Source organism: Seriola aureovittata, chromosome 21 (assembly GCF_021018895.1).
Source record: "Seriola aureovittata isolate HTS-2021-v1 ecotype China chromosome 21, ASM2101889v1, whole genome shotgun sequence".
NCBI classification, from domain to species: domain Eukaryota; kingdom Metazoa; phylum Chordata; class Actinopteri; order Carangiformes; family Carangidae; genus Seriola; species Seriola aureovittata.
This window is the reverse complement of record NC_079384.1, coordinates 6,789,751-6,805,020: the sequence shown is the minus strand read 5'-3', so window position 1 is coordinate 6,805,020 and position 15,270 is coordinate 6,789,751. Positions and strand designations below refer to the sequence as shown.

General features: G+C 43.1%; 1 protein-coding gene across 6 annotated transcripts in view; it reads left to right on the top strand.

Annotated features, from left to right (window-relative positions):
* The first annotated feature begins 1,759 nt into the window (after positions 1 to 1,759).
* The window catches only part of raraa (retinoic acid receptor, alpha a), a 141,966-nt gene continuing 128,455 nt past the window's right edge, over positions 1,760 to 15,270 (top strand). For all 6 annotated transcript variants that reach the window (XM_056365309.1, XM_056365308.1, XM_056365305.1 and 3 more), the window contains exon 1: positions 1,760 to 2,089. The gene's annotated coding sequence lies outside the window, so the exon portion shown is untranslated. The remainder of the gene's footprint in view (positions 2,090 to 15,270) is intronic.

Sequence of the window (15,270 nt, the reverse complement as noted above, 5' to 3'; positions counted from 1 at the left end):
TGTTATGACAGCAACTATTTCCACCAGTACATGCTTTTAGCATCTGACGACTCCCTCAGTCCATGGTTACTTGTATGCATGCCCCCCCCCCCCCCCCCCCAACCAACACAGCATTCCTCACTTGAGATGTGTGACAACTGACACAGCTTAGTGCCACTCACACCTTTTGTATAAGAAAGCCTTGAAGGCAGCAGGGGAAACAAGGAGGATACTGTCGCTCGCACTCTCTCTGTAGCTGTGTCAGTGCTCCCAGGAAAAGATAAAAAGCAACCGAGGAGGTAACGTTGGAGGCAAAGTATGTCACTAGCTGTCTTGTGGCCTTTTGTCCAATCATATGGGACAAGGGGATTCACATCTACCACCTGTCACAAAACTTTGCTTTCTGGGGCGGAAAGCTATTGAGTGTAGCTGTTATATCTGAGAGACAGGAGAGAATCTGAGCCTTCCCCCGGCACACAAATCCCTTGCACGCGAGCGCATGCACTTCTTTGCATGCACTGCTATATGCACACACACACACACACACACACACATATTTATTCACATTAAATATTTATTTTAATAAACCATGGATCCACTATTAAAACAACTAGCCAACAGTTAGAGAGCTAATTTTCACATGCAGTCTCTTTAAATTAAAAACATGCACAGAGTCATGACACCATCACAAAAAGAGGAATAACAAAAAGGCATACACAACAGCAGGCACATAATATATTGTAGCTCTAACTAGATGTAGATTATAGAAAAACTTAAAAACTAGACTGTGTGTAATATTAAAAAAAAATGTGCAGTGAACACACAGCTGGTTTGCTCTTGGACACATGTATAATTTGCATCTGTAGAGCTACTGATGGAGCTGCAGCCTTTGGTGGTAGCTTTAACAGAAGAAGCTGACTGCCCAAATGCAGTGTGACAAAAGGGTACAGTACGGTCTTTGATGGAAGACATTTTAGAGGCTCTAATGGTGTTCTCAGCAGGACGGGGAAGCACAGTCACGCAATGGAGGAGGGGCTAGATTGTTTAAAATTTCATACATATTTGAATATCTAAGAATTCTACAAAAACAGTTTCTGAGACTGAGAATGATGAGGTTGAGTTGGCATTTTATCCAGAATTTTTTTAACTTGACAAAAAAGGGAAAGGACTGTAAGGAAACCCAGATTTTCTGTGGAGTCTTTCTGTAAAGCTTAAGTCATATATGAGATTTGGCTGCTGAACAGCTAAAAATGTGTAGCATGTCTAGTTATTTCTAAATATTTGCAGTGTGATTAATTGTGTAATGGATGCATGACTGGTTTTGATATTCTTACATTTTTCACTAAGCATTCTTTCTTATTCCTTGCAAAAATAAAATTAAAAGGATTTTTCATCTGGGTTTTGCCAAAATTAAACACGTTGTGAGGCTTGTGTAAAATGTGTATTTGTATTTGTACTTTAAAAATATCCCTATTACATAATCATACATTGGAGACATTGAATGTAACCTCACATTCAAGGTTAAGTATTACCGTTGTTCTTTGGCAACACAAAAATCTATCTTTGGCTGCCTGACTGAGAAAAGAAAAGGGAGTATTGTGCATTTTATTGAGGCTTAAAAGAGCTGAAAGGAGGAGATACACTTAAAAATATGCAATTGAAGGAATGCTTCATTTTTCTCGCTGCCGCTCATCTCAACGGAGCAGAGAGCACATCTGGAGAGAGCAGGACATCCACTTTTGAGGACTGGCCCCCATAAAAGGAAAGGGGCGGGGTCAGAGCTGGTGTTGAATTTCACAGCCAGAGAACGTGACTGCAATGGTTGCCTTTGCGAAAGCCGTGCCAAACTTGCCTGCTCTCTGAAAGCGGCTCGCCGCCTCTTACCTACGGTTTGCCGGGTGGGGGGGGGGGCTAATTTAACCCAGCGCCCGTGAGAGCCACCGTTTGGAGATTTGAGTGTCGGTAGAAAACTTTGAAAAGAGTAACACTGCGGAGAAATACAGCTGCGCGGCTGAACTTCCACCAGCAGAGAAGAAGAAGAAGAAGAAGAAGAAGAAGAACTTCCACCAGCAGCCCGAGGGGACCGGGAGGAGGAGTCAACAGGTCCCAGGTATTTCCATCCACTTGTCATTGACAGCTTGTCAACATTTGACAGCATGCTTCCATGTCTCAGTCTCTGTAGGGGGGTCAACCGGGTACCGTATTAAACTGTAGCCCTTTTCACCTGGAGGATTTTGAATGCGTCATGCTTGGCCACGGTCATGATGTGCACGAGTGTTACAGGTTTTTTTTAACGCCGTTCATTGACAGAAACTGGTTGAATAACTGGAGTCTGAAACTCCAGTCAAGTTGGTAATTCATGGCCGCTAATGGATCCATTCGCATTGCAAAGAGAAACTGGCTAATTGTGTTCGTCCAAGCGACATTATATTCAGTGGATGCGACGTCTGTTAGAGGCAGCTAGCATGCGAAGCTAACGCTTGTCTGCTTCTCGGTGTAGCTTGTAAAGACACTGGGACACATTTGTGCGCTGACAGTTTCCGTGAGTCAATTAACAAAACCAACCTGCTAACCATCTAGCTCTGTGCCTCAGAAAAGTGCCGATATGTGGAGTTAAAAAACGTGTAACGCTGTGTGTCCGACAAGAGCTAGTTTGTTTGTGCAGCATCAGGACAACGGAATGTGGAGAAATGTGTTGTTGTTTTTTTTCGCATCGTGCATTTACATATTTTTTGGTCAGTACTGCTTTACTGTGGGCTACTTTGGGCTTGAGGTGAACTTTGCTCGAGTGCATAATACACTTTGCTGTTGATACGGATCATATCAGGAGCCCACTTCCTCTCCTCAGTGTGCTATAAGTGGATGAACAGGCACAGCTTGCACAGGGGCAACCACAGCCTGCATTCTTCTGATGTGCTCCAATAAAAAGCTGGAAACTTGATGACCCGACACACACATGCATTCTTCTTCTGTCGCATTAAAAACTAAAATTTAAGCCTCGAAGTACAACTGCAAACTGACAGACATCTCAACCAATTTGTTAACACCCCCGATTAACCCCTGTCAAGATAATGTGCCAATTTGAGGTGTCTGGATCTCAGCAAATTAAATGTCAGGACTGTGTTATAACATTTCAGTTACATACCCTGCAGCATCAGAGACCTGCAGTGTTATCTTGTAAAATGTTGTCTTGTAAAAAAAAAACCCCAGTTTACAGTGCTCATTACCCTCCATTTAAGGCTGTAACAAGTACTTTCTAGAAGTCTCCTTTTGTCTGCGTGATCTGTTAATTTGGTGCAGTTTAAGCATTTGGCACAACATGATTTGTTGAATGTTATTTTATGATATTACAGATTTCATGATGCTTCAGTCACCTCCGATATTGGCTGCAGACAAGGCATTGCAGATTTTTCGTTTTTGTGAGGTGGGGCTGGAGGAAAAAGATGCTGTTTCCTGTGAAAACCTGTGACATTCAGAGCAAGATGCGTTAGAGGCCAAGCCACTCAGTGGGAAATTTGGTATTTCTCAGGGTTTTCCTCTGTCATCTCTTCTTTTGGTGTGATTCACAGTTGAAGGTTGTGTGCCATCACTGTAATTGGGGGGGGCTTGTGCCAAATGCGAGATCGCTAACCTGCCTACTAAACCGTCACATATGATAATAACCTTTAGACGTTTGTCATAACTGTTTTAATCTGCTGTCTATCCATCTTATTTTACCTGATGCAAGTCATGCCCATCACCAAATTCTAAAAATGTGGTTCCTGTCTCAAAGGTAGGAATGAGGTCATCTGAAAGGTGTGATGTTGGCATTCATGAGTAAATCATAAATGAATTTGAGATCTAACATAGTGAGAGAATTTTTGAGAAATTATGTTCTCAAATCATTGTTAACAGCAGATCTTAGTCACATGTTTTTTTCATCCTAGACCATAAAGGAAAATCTAGAATCTAGAATTTTTTTTTTTTTTTTTGCAACAATATTTTCAAAACTGACAAACTTGGAAATTATGAATGGGTTCTTCCAGATGTTAAACTGAATCAGTGTTGTTTGTGAAAATGCAGCAGTGTGCTGTTTCATAGCACAAGGCGAGGGTTTTCTGTGATACTGTCAAACCCTCCCTGTCAAGTGTCAACGGGAAGTCGGTTTGCTCCTTGTGTGAACAGTGCCAGTTAAAAGCCGCGCACGCCTCGGTTTCACATGGTACTAAATGTGTCATCATCATCATGGAGGCAGTGGCACACTCACTTTGACTCTTCAAAACCCCCACGCCCTCACCATGTCCCTCTGCTTCCTCTGCAGATTGTAAAGTCAAGTGCGAATGACACTGGAAAGGAAATTTTTTTCTTCTTTGTTCTTTAAAAACAGAGTAGTAGTGAGTCAGTAGCGCCTAGATTTGTCAGTTTTATTTGTCACATTTGATGACGTTTTTTTTTTTTTTTTTTTGCTTATGTGGGGAACAGTTGACTTTACTTGATGAAAGACATTGAATTATTAAGGATTGCTCACATCCAAATGACATGTTCTTTTGATTCTGTCAGTAAAACTGAAATCAACTTCAATTGTATGTTGAGTTCAGAAATTTTGAGTCATATTGCATGGCAAGTTAGAGAGTGACAAGACTTTGGCTAACTTTGGCTTTGGGCCTAGTTTTCTCTGAAAAAGTCTTCAGTGTGTCAGGTGGTTTGGTTTGGCCTGTAGTGGTCTACACACAGCCTCACTACAGCAGCTTGCTCCTCTGTTGTTGACGTGCCAGGCTGACTCACGAGGCCGTGCCTGTGCAGCACAAACTCATCAGGCACTGACAGATGAGACATGCTCCCCACAATGGCAGGGCACCCTGGAGATGTCACCCAGCTCCTGCTTAACGGTAAACACTTCTACCCAGTCCCACGCACACTCTGTCAGTAGTAGCTCTGTTTCTGGGATAAGAAACACTTCAAGTGAAAACCACCCTGCAGAGTTTCACTTGCATAATAAGAATAAAAACAATGGGCTGGGTTTTAGAATTAGTTTTGATGTGTTTTCGTCATGTTATGGTTTACCAGTTTACTGATGTTGCCAAGAATCGTTCAGTTTGTCAGCAAATAACATCTTTGGCCTCAGAGAGAAACAGTTACTCCTAAAAAATGAAGACCAGTGGAACTGAGCAGTGTAGCTTTACACTAATAAAACCAGTCTTGACCTACATGAAACAGGCCCTGACTCTGTCAGAATAAGTAGGAATAAATTGGGATATTACAGTGGTTTGGCCATGGTGCCCAATGACGTAGTCATTGCCTTAGGGAATGGGGCGAGTGTGGGAAAAGCAGGAGAGAAGAAGGGTGGGAGCCGATACCAGGAGAGTGTAGCCGAAGCCGAGTGGGATTTTTTTGGAGGGGGAGTGGAGGCGCTGTGATGTTAGGATGTGGGAGCTCCACTCACGTCGGCCGGCGGCAGTTAGACAGGCCTGCTTTTGCATACTGATTCTCTTTCTCCACACAGCAAACTGGCCCACACGGCCCTGCCAGCCACGCGAGGGTAACCCCCTCCACCCCACCCCACCCCACTCCCTCTTTCGCACCGCCTCCTTTTATTCCTCTTTTTATGGCTTTGATGGTATTAAATAATCTTTACGTGTCAGAGTGCACAGCTCCCAGTGTTCATGTCGAGAGAGCGAGAGAGCAATTAGGTCAGAGTGGTAGAATAACTTGGTTTCATCCCAGCCTTAAAGCGGCAGGGTACCTCACTTCAACTTGCGCTTTATATTCACCTCAAACCTTCAGAGTGAGATTTTCAAAGAGGTCCAAGGCCAGTGGGGTTATCAAAGCACTCAGAGAGAGAACTTCATATCTCTCCGTTTATAGTCTCATAATAAAATGTCCCAGAATGGATCATCGGTTGTGATATTTTAGGTTTCTCACTATGTTAATTTGCCTGAAGAATCAGGCCACGTTTGTCTCCTTTTTTCCTAATGAGGCTGAGCTAAAGACCCATATAACCTATTATCCTGGTTATTGATTTGGGATGTTTCAAACCGCAGATTGTTTTGGTCGACCTCGAAATTATTGACATATTTATATGCAGTTGTTGCACATTATTTTTTTTATTTTTTTTATTTATTTTTTTTAGACAAACAGATCTTCAAGATCACACAGAACAAAAATAGATTCAAAGCCTTGTGTTTCTGCTCTGTTTCACATGATCCTGTTGTAAAGTTTCCCATAGCCTGTTGTCCCATGTTTGAGATTGCATTTCTACCATTTGGCATGTGAACGTTCTGGCCCATGGCATAGCATTTCATTGCCCTCTTCACAGAGTTTCATACTATTTTCCACACTCATTTTGTACCTTGGCTTTTTATGAAAGTGTCTCTGCCCGGTCGGACAGTCCCCCGGCGTGACGGCTGACATTTTCAGTGAAAGAGCCCTATTGTTGGTTCTTAATCCCCCTCCACCCTCCTCTCCATAAAACAATGGTGTCAATTGCTTCCACTGAGTACATCCACAGCTCTGAGTGAGAGACAGGCTGGCCGGGCCCGTTAGCTAGCCTGCCAGCCGTCCTACCAGGCAGCCAGGACGACCTCTTCATTCCCAGTGATAGCTCTGTGCTCCATCCCACAGATTCCTCCTCAGGCATCTGCGCTAATATTATCTCTGTAGCATGAGAACTAGCCCTTGATCGTGGCTGTACTGCCACCTCGTAAATGCACAAATAATGGCTTGTGTATATATTTATTTTCCCGGGGAGACAGTGGAGCAGACCGGTGGCTTCGACACACCCCCATCCCCCACCTTCTTAATGAATGGTCTCCATTCTATTTTCCTTCATTTTCCCCAGGACACTGCCATTAACTTTGACAGATGATATGTTCTTTCACTGAAACAGTGATCCTGAGCGCACTGTCACTGGAAATTGGATTCGCACACCCACCCCTTTGCCTTTTCTCCATCTCTCCTCTTCTCTCCGTCCTCCTTTCCTGTTGCTCTCTCTCAGTCTGCACTGGGGGACATGCCGTTAATATTCCTTTTAGAGCTGCGCTGTACAGCTGAGCTGCCAAGTTAACCCTCTGCTGCCATGAGTCAGACACCTAGCCAGATAGCCAGTGTCACTTATACAGATGTCTGACGAGCCAATCTGTCCTCAAGCGTTCCTTGATAATACCAGTACTACTCTGAGCCAAGTGTGTGTCTGCAGTCAGTTACGGCATTGTTTTTGTAAAGAATAACAAAACCTTCCATTCTTGGACAATAGAATATATAAAAAAGACTGCTGTGCTGCCAGATAAAGAATATCCAAGACAAAAAGATTGGACTTGTCACCCAGGATGGCTCCAGATTATATCTACGACTACAATTAATCTCATTATTTGTTTAGTAAAGTAATGGAAATATTCATTCCAGTTTCCTAGGCTCCTCCAAGCTGACATCATCAAATGCGTTGGTTTGTTTGACCCACGTTTCAAAATGCAAATATGTTCAGTTCACAATGATAAAAAGCAGAGAAAGGCAGAAAATACTCACAATGGAAAAACAGCAACCTGAGAATGTTTTGTGGTTTAGAAGGAAAATTTTTGATGATTAAATCATTGTCAAAGAAATCCACGCCAGATTACAAAGCTGTAGTGGTTACTTATGGGCTGGAGTGCTCTTCATCATACCAGATCTCATCTTCCTAATTAAGACACTTGAGAGGGTCCGTGTTATTCCCAGTCGGCGGTAAGGAACATTACACACGAGTCCCCTGTGCGGTGGCCATGTCCACTTTCCAAGCACTACACAAAACCAAAGCATCTTAACACTGATTTCAGTGGAACAAATCCCCTCTATTGTGCCTCCTGTGTGGGCGTATGTGGCAGTTGATAGTGTGTTACCCAGCTGCTGTGGTTGCAGCTGCCTGCACATTAGCTCAAGTTGCTCGGCCACATTTATCAGTGTGAAGTGAACACCACGGTGAAGAAATAATGGTCCTGAACAAAGATGATACAACGGTTGCTGCTGCTAGCTCGATGAGCTAGCTGGTTGTAAGTGACTCAGCTCATAGCATCGTTATCGCGCTGCTCTGCTGCCTTGGCTTGTGCCCGCCAAGTCCATGTAGCTAGTGAGCCACTGCTACTTATTCTGTCTCCACTGGCTGTCATCACAGTGCAGCCAGACACAGTGAAGAGCCATCGCACCAAATCACTGTCATGCTGAAAGGTTGCAGTACAGAGCCTGTTCGACGACTGGATTCCTGTGTTTGCAGCTGGAGGAGTGGACGCCAAGCCAAAATTCCCCAAAAACAGTGCAGCAAAGGACGACTACGAGCTATTTACATTTACCTTTTGTGAGGGTTTATAAAGCACCAGTTAATCTTCAGCATTTTGTTCCTTTTGAAAGGCACAGAAATAATTGTTGTGTTTGTGGTTAATACACAGAAAATACACCGCCTGTACGGTTCATGTATTTGTGAGGAAAGCCTGTCAGAAATGCACCCAGCACACGAGCCGATAGATGTTTGCCAACAGGAAAGCAAAACCGGTGGATATGAATGATAGTCTTTCAGTCAGTGAGACTGTGAGACACTATCAATAATGGCGGATCTGTTGATTGGTTCTGTACCTCATTTTGTGTCAACATAATTTCCATTTTTCTTGGCTTTTTGTGTCGCAGTAATAATTCTGTAATATGGCCCACCAGGCAGCATATGGCTGCCATTTATGATCAACAGCCTCTGTAAAGAGGTGACTGGAATATGCAAATGTCTGCATGCTAATGGAATAGTAATGTAATGAAGTATGTTGTATATGGACAATAATGAGCTCTGGTTATTGAGTGTTGATGGCTTCTTCTCAGCCTTTGTTGTTTCACAAACTGCAGCTTTCTCGTTTGTTCTTCATGGCAAAGATATACACCATCATCCAAAACACTTGCACACACACACACACACACACTTAGATACATGAACACTGCGTTCTCGTTGATTCATGGCATTGGGTGAAAAGCATATTGATAAATACCTGGAATACTTGCCCATTGAAATTGTGAAACTAAATTGGCCAGAACTGAGACAGATGCGGCGCAGTAAATTAAACAAGCAATCTTCTCTGTTGGGTGACAGCACAATGGTGATTAGGATTTCATGTGAGCTGCCCTACATTATTTATGGCTGTGCTGTGGGCTGCCTGCAGTTGAATAGACCCACAGTCCATTGACTGGGCACATTACAGGAGGCCGACTCGTAGCGAGAGGGGGAGTTAAAAATGGCTTTATTTCCTCTCGAGGAGGTCCATTTTCATCTAAATGAAGGTGGAAGCCCCAAGCGTGTTGTTTCCAGGCTCTGCGTGTGTGAAATGTGTTGACTGTGTTCCAGGAGGCTTCTCTGCACAGATCTGCTCCTTGTTCCAGGGTGATTTCTGCAGAACCTCCCATTTGTACACGTCAACCATCCCTAGTTTTCTTAGTCACTGCCTACCCAACTTCATGCCCGTTGTCAGTTTGCATTTTTTTTTTGTTTTGTCCTCATGTGGAATTTACACGTCTGTTCAGCACCACGTCATTTGATATCGGGTATCTGATTCTATATTTGTACTTTCCTACATAATACGATAGATAAGATGTGCTGAATCACTTTGCATTAAGAAAACACAGCCTGCATGACTGCTTTCCTCTGATAGTTTCCTACGATAGTTTGGGATCCGTATCGCTTTTTGGAATCTGTGGAGAAACAAGTGTGTATCTCTTGTTGGAGAGAAGAGAATAAATACTGAGGTGAGGTGTTTCCATCTGCAGACTGGAACTGAAATAGAGGTAAAAGTGCCATTGCTTGCTAATGCTGGCTGTGTGTTAGGCGACATTAATTGATTCTCCTGGCTATTGTTTATTTGTTCATGCTGCCTTGCAGTTCACTCATGTGCAACACAATGCTGTGCATTAAGGAACAGATTCCCTTGTATAAAGGACGGCAATGGATTATGACAAACAAAGGATCGGGAAGAGATTGAGCTTTATTTAATGTGTTAAAAAATGCCTTGATGGCCTCAATATTCATCTTGCAGATCACTCTGAGACACACCTAGTTTAAGTTTGCTACTCCCAAAAGCTGTGGTTTTTATTGCAACAAAACATCAAAGACAGAGTAGATGATGCTACATCAATACAACTGTACTGATAACTGAGATTCCATTTAATGTGTTACTGGTTTTCTTCCTGTTCAAATTGCTACGGACATTAAAATTAACTAGTTTATTTACCAATATTAGTTTCTTTGTGGATATTATGTAGAACCAGTGGGGGGGGAAACCCAAGCACAACAGGATGTGGTTGTTAATGCGAAAAAAAAAGAAGAAGAAAAGGATCCACACAATCAACAGTATTAAGGAATGAAAACTCGTCTTGAGGGGTTTGTGCTGTATCTGCTACATGTCAAGTCCCTGTGGAGACAGTGGCCTTCTGTGTCAAGAGAGGGATTTTTTTTCTACCCTCAAGGACTGTAAGAGTGATATGGATGTGACTCAAAGATTGCATTGTCCAACCTCCTTAACAGAGATAAGAGAGGAAGCCATAGACAGGAAGGCATTGAAGGCATATACAAGAAGATTTCTGTACGGCTTTAACAAGCATGTTGTATTTACATCAACACTTCAGTCATAGTATAACGCTGTATTCATCCCCCTAGTGTCAAAAAAATATAAGCTGTGCCACTGTGACTGACAAAAGATAGCATTGGGTGGGGCGCTATGGTGGCTCAACTGGTAGAGCGCGTACCACTTAGGCTCAGTCCTTAGCGCCGCAGCCATGGGTTCAAGTCTGACCCATGGCCCTTTGCTGCATGTCATTCCCTCTCTCTCTATATAATATATGAATAAAAGCCAAAACTGCCCAAAAAAATAACTTAAAAAAAAAGATAGCATTGGGTGATGTCGTGAAGTAGCGTGGGGTCATGGGAGTTTTTCATGGGAATGTCCTCACTACCATTGCCATAAGCTTCTCCTGGTTGGGATTCCTTCAGTGTCAAGTCGTTCAGGAGGTTTTTACCTGGAGCTGAATTATCCGCAGAGCTTTCCTCCTCTCCAGAACAAGCAGACTTGGTGATTATAACCAGTAAAAGCCCTGAATAAAGCAGCTGCACATTTAAAATCACTGACAGGCTACCAAATGAAGCGTACTGTTACCATGATTAACATCACATATTGCTCTAGGTTTGAGAATTGCTGGAAACATCTGGGATAATGTTAGTTGACAACTCAAAAAAAAAAAAAAAAAAAAAAAAATATATATATATATATATATAAATAACATAGGTCTATTTGTTTATAGACATTTCAGTGTGTGAAAGTTACATACTATAACTTAGCTGTAGAAAAAAAAAGAAAAAATTCAGACCATGATGTCGATTTCTGTTGTTCTCACTGTTCCTCCATCACTCACGGCACAGAGGTGACAGGTGTGGTTCAGCAGTGAATGCAGACAGCGGTGGCAGCAAGAATGTGAAAAATGAAGAGAAAACAGTTTGCAGAGCATTTGGAGCTCTGCCCAATGTCACACCTATGCACATGTGAAAAGGCTCCTTCCTTTGCCTTTTCATTCAGCTCTGTTCCCCGACTTCACTGGTTTGCCTGAAGTGTCAAATCATTGTGTTCAGCGCAGCGTTTTGCTGTTCAGTCTGTTATATTTATCAGTCAGTTCTAACAAATAACACAATTACAGTGGTGATGATATGATGTTTGTATAATGATTTGTTCTTTCAGCTTGTACGGTTGTTGCAGGTCTTCTGCTTATTTAGTGACAAAGTGAAAACAGGTGTGCATCATCTGAGCGCCGTGTGAGCTCTGTCAAGTTGTTGAAGTCGGGGCAAAATAGTTTTACACATAAATCTATTAAATTTGATGCGTTAACATATGCTCACACCATATCAAATAACAATAATGAGCACCCTTTGTATGGTTTTCTGTGTTTCACTTGCTTTGTCCTGACTGGTCTCTAGTGAGAAGGTAGCTCTAAGGCTGCGGGTTTACATAGTTAATTTCAGTGCAGCTCTACGCCTCCTGTATGAATGCCTGAAAATAACTCCTCGCTGCATTTGGACTGTGCAAACGCTCGAGTGCTTTGAGCGATTTGCTCGAGGGACTCGGAAGCTTGTGTTTGCAACTGAAAACTGTTCATCTTCTCTGTGCGTTGGAGGTGTGGATTATGAAAATGGAATGCCATCTCTAATTTGTGTTTTGTTTGTGCATTTCACTTCTAGTGGCATCATTGTATATTTTCTGCCCATGCACAAGTTACGAAATGGCTAACAAGAAGGCTATGTTTGTTTTATGGGTGAAATTAACTGTCACCATCGCTTTGATGGATGTCTGTTGCGTGAGTGTGTACTAATTATCCCTCCGCACAACAGAGTGTTTTCATTCGGAGTTGGCCTCTGGCCCAAGATACCCACTCCAACTCCGGTCCACTTGTCCAGAGCACCAAAACAATGCTGAGCTGCCCTGCTTCTTCAGAGAGCCACTGTCGGACAGTCCCCTGGGGGTGGGGTGTTTTCTGATAAGTCTGTGCCAAATCTGGTCCCTGCACTCAATTGCTTCTTTGTCATTTCCTCCATGTGAATGTCAGTGCGGCTGAGCTGTGGCTCCATGGATTCCCTGCGTCCAGATACCTTGCGTGGCTTTCAGCAGGACTTAGGCAGCGCTGCTTGCCTCCCCCTCAACCACAACCGCAGCCCCTTCATCCTCCAACCATTGTTTTCCTATCGAGTGAAACTTACTTTCTACCCTCTCTCATGAAGCATGAAATACAGGCTTTTATATTGGCATTGGCAGGTATTTAAATTTCTGATCTGATCCAGGCTGTGCTCATTAAATCGTCAGAATGATGTAACGTTTCGCTGCCGCTGCTGTGTGCCAGCATGGCATGTTTTTCCACTTAGGGATTCCAATATTTGTCTCTGTCATAAACACATGGCATCTGGTTGCCAGTAGTGGGCCCGGCCTTCCTTTGGACGTTGACATAGAAATGTGGCTGAATTCTGCAGAGAGAAGCTGCCTGGCTTTTCATTTAGCAGCTTGCGTAGGTATGATAAATGTTACTAATCACCTATTGACCCACAGGGGTCAAGCCGTTGCCCTGTTGCCCATCACCCTCCTCCTTCCCGCTGTCTTCTCTCTGCCTCTGTACACAGTGGATAGCCTTTATCTTGCTCAGGCAATAGTTTTCCTCTCCAACACTGCGTGTCCACCAACAGATACCAGGCAACACAACTATGCACTTTACTCGTTTGCAGTCAAGTGTGAGATTTTTTTTCCCCTTCTAGATTTATCTCTCTAAAAATATCTTGTATTCTCCCTCGTGGCCTCTGAAGTACATTTATGTTGTGAATGTGATTAGATACAGTGAGGCAGAACAGATATGCTTTCCTCTCTGTGTTCTCAAGTTTAGATTTGACCTTTGCACTTCTAATATCGCAGCCAGTTTTTAGGACCTTACTGAAGAGATAAGTAAATAAAAGAAAGTGTGAGATTATCAGGGAAATAATCTTCTGAAAGAAATGAATTTGGTTGAAATACCAAGGACAGGGAGGTATAAATGTGTACGCGCACACACAAACACATACACACACTGAGTATCTGTGCTGGATGGGGTTTCTGTTCAGCTTCTTTTTTTTTTCCACTGGCAGTGTAAAGAATCGAAGGGGAGCTTTTGTTCTTTTGAAAATCCACCTGATAATGTCGGTAGCTGGCGCTTTGCCTGAGCTGGTTGGATTTAAAAGACGAAAAAGAAAAAAAAAAAAAAAAAAAAACTCCCCAGTCTCCAGTGCCCAGCCCAGTGTTACACACTTTACACACCCAACACAGTGGCCCAGATTTCCTACAATCCCCCAGTGAAACAGCTCTTCTGTTTGGAGCCTTTAGAAATGGATGGCGAATTTTATTTTCATGGGAGAACCCTCAGAGTTGAAGAGTGCAGCACAGGTAGGAATAATAAGGCTGGCAACACAATAATGGCATCAGCGTGATGCTAAGTTTTCTGGGTTCACAGATAGGCCATTACTCCGTCCTCTTCCTCCTTCCAACTTAAATGTTCCACATGAGACTGATTGAGCCATTTCGTATTGCTAAGCTGCGTGAAGAGTGCTACTTTTATAATGAAAGAATACTGCTAAATCAAGGCTTGACAAATCTACTTTCTCCATGTCCCCACATTGAGGGTTGGCGGATTAGGCTCTAATTTTAGTGCCACTTATCTCTTCAGCTGCTTTTAAGAATTAGTTCCAAATAACAAAAAAAGTGTGAAAAATGTGAAGGGTTTTTGGGGGCTGGATGGGAGGGAGGTGGGAGTTGGGTATTGTCAGGGATGCAAGGCTGTGAAAAAGAGATTGTCTAGTGGCAGTAGGGGCCTTTGCATAAGAGTTCAAATTTACATACAAATCTCCAGAAAAAAACCAGGGTTTGTGGCAGTTGGGCAGAAGGCAGTTGTTAAACGGAAATCTTTTGAGGAATTTTTCAATCGCCGTCGGTCCCACCGCACGGTGTCTCAAGTGGCTTCATGAGATCACAAAGCCTGATGGAGTTTTCAAACAACGCAGACCATGAAGAATTTAACACAATGTTTTTTTTCACCTCTCTCTCTCTCTCTCTCTGTCTCTCGCTCACTTTTCCAAAACAGAAACTTAGATGCTGGGTGTTTGTTATTGAAGCTGAATGTGTGATGAATGAACAGTTAGTCAGAAAGCCACTGTGTGTTTGTTTCAGCAGCGTGCTTACTGCAAGTCAGCATTAAGTTCATCCAGTCTAAACAAAGTCACTTTTCCTAACTCTAATGTCACTAAGACCCTGATAGTTGAGACCTTTCCGTCTTACATTTATATGGCTACTGTGACACGTCATCAATACTAAACAACCATCAATGCTCCACTGGAGGCGGTCGCATTTAAAAACAATGGCGGGTGCAGCGTTGGTGTGCATTCAGCACTTTTGAATAGCCATCAGCTTATTGATTCCCCTTCAAGGTCGGCATCAATTCCTCTCTGCCCTTTGTTTTCTGTTTTTTGACAGTGGAGGGGTGAATGCATGTTAAAAAAAAACTTGCTGCTAAATTGACTTGGGAGAGAGAGACTCATAATAAAAAAAACCTGTCATGGCAGTTTCCACTCAGATCCGCTGCTCTGGGAGAGGAGCCCTTGTCGTCGCGGGCAGTGTTTGGGTGTGATTATGTAATCCATCAGGGTATTACCATAAAAGGGAGGGGGGTGGGGCGTTTAGGGGTTTGAAGGTAGCAGTGGGGGCTACTGATGATCATCGTCTAGCAACTGCCCAAGGGCAGGAATGTTTTGTGCGCCGA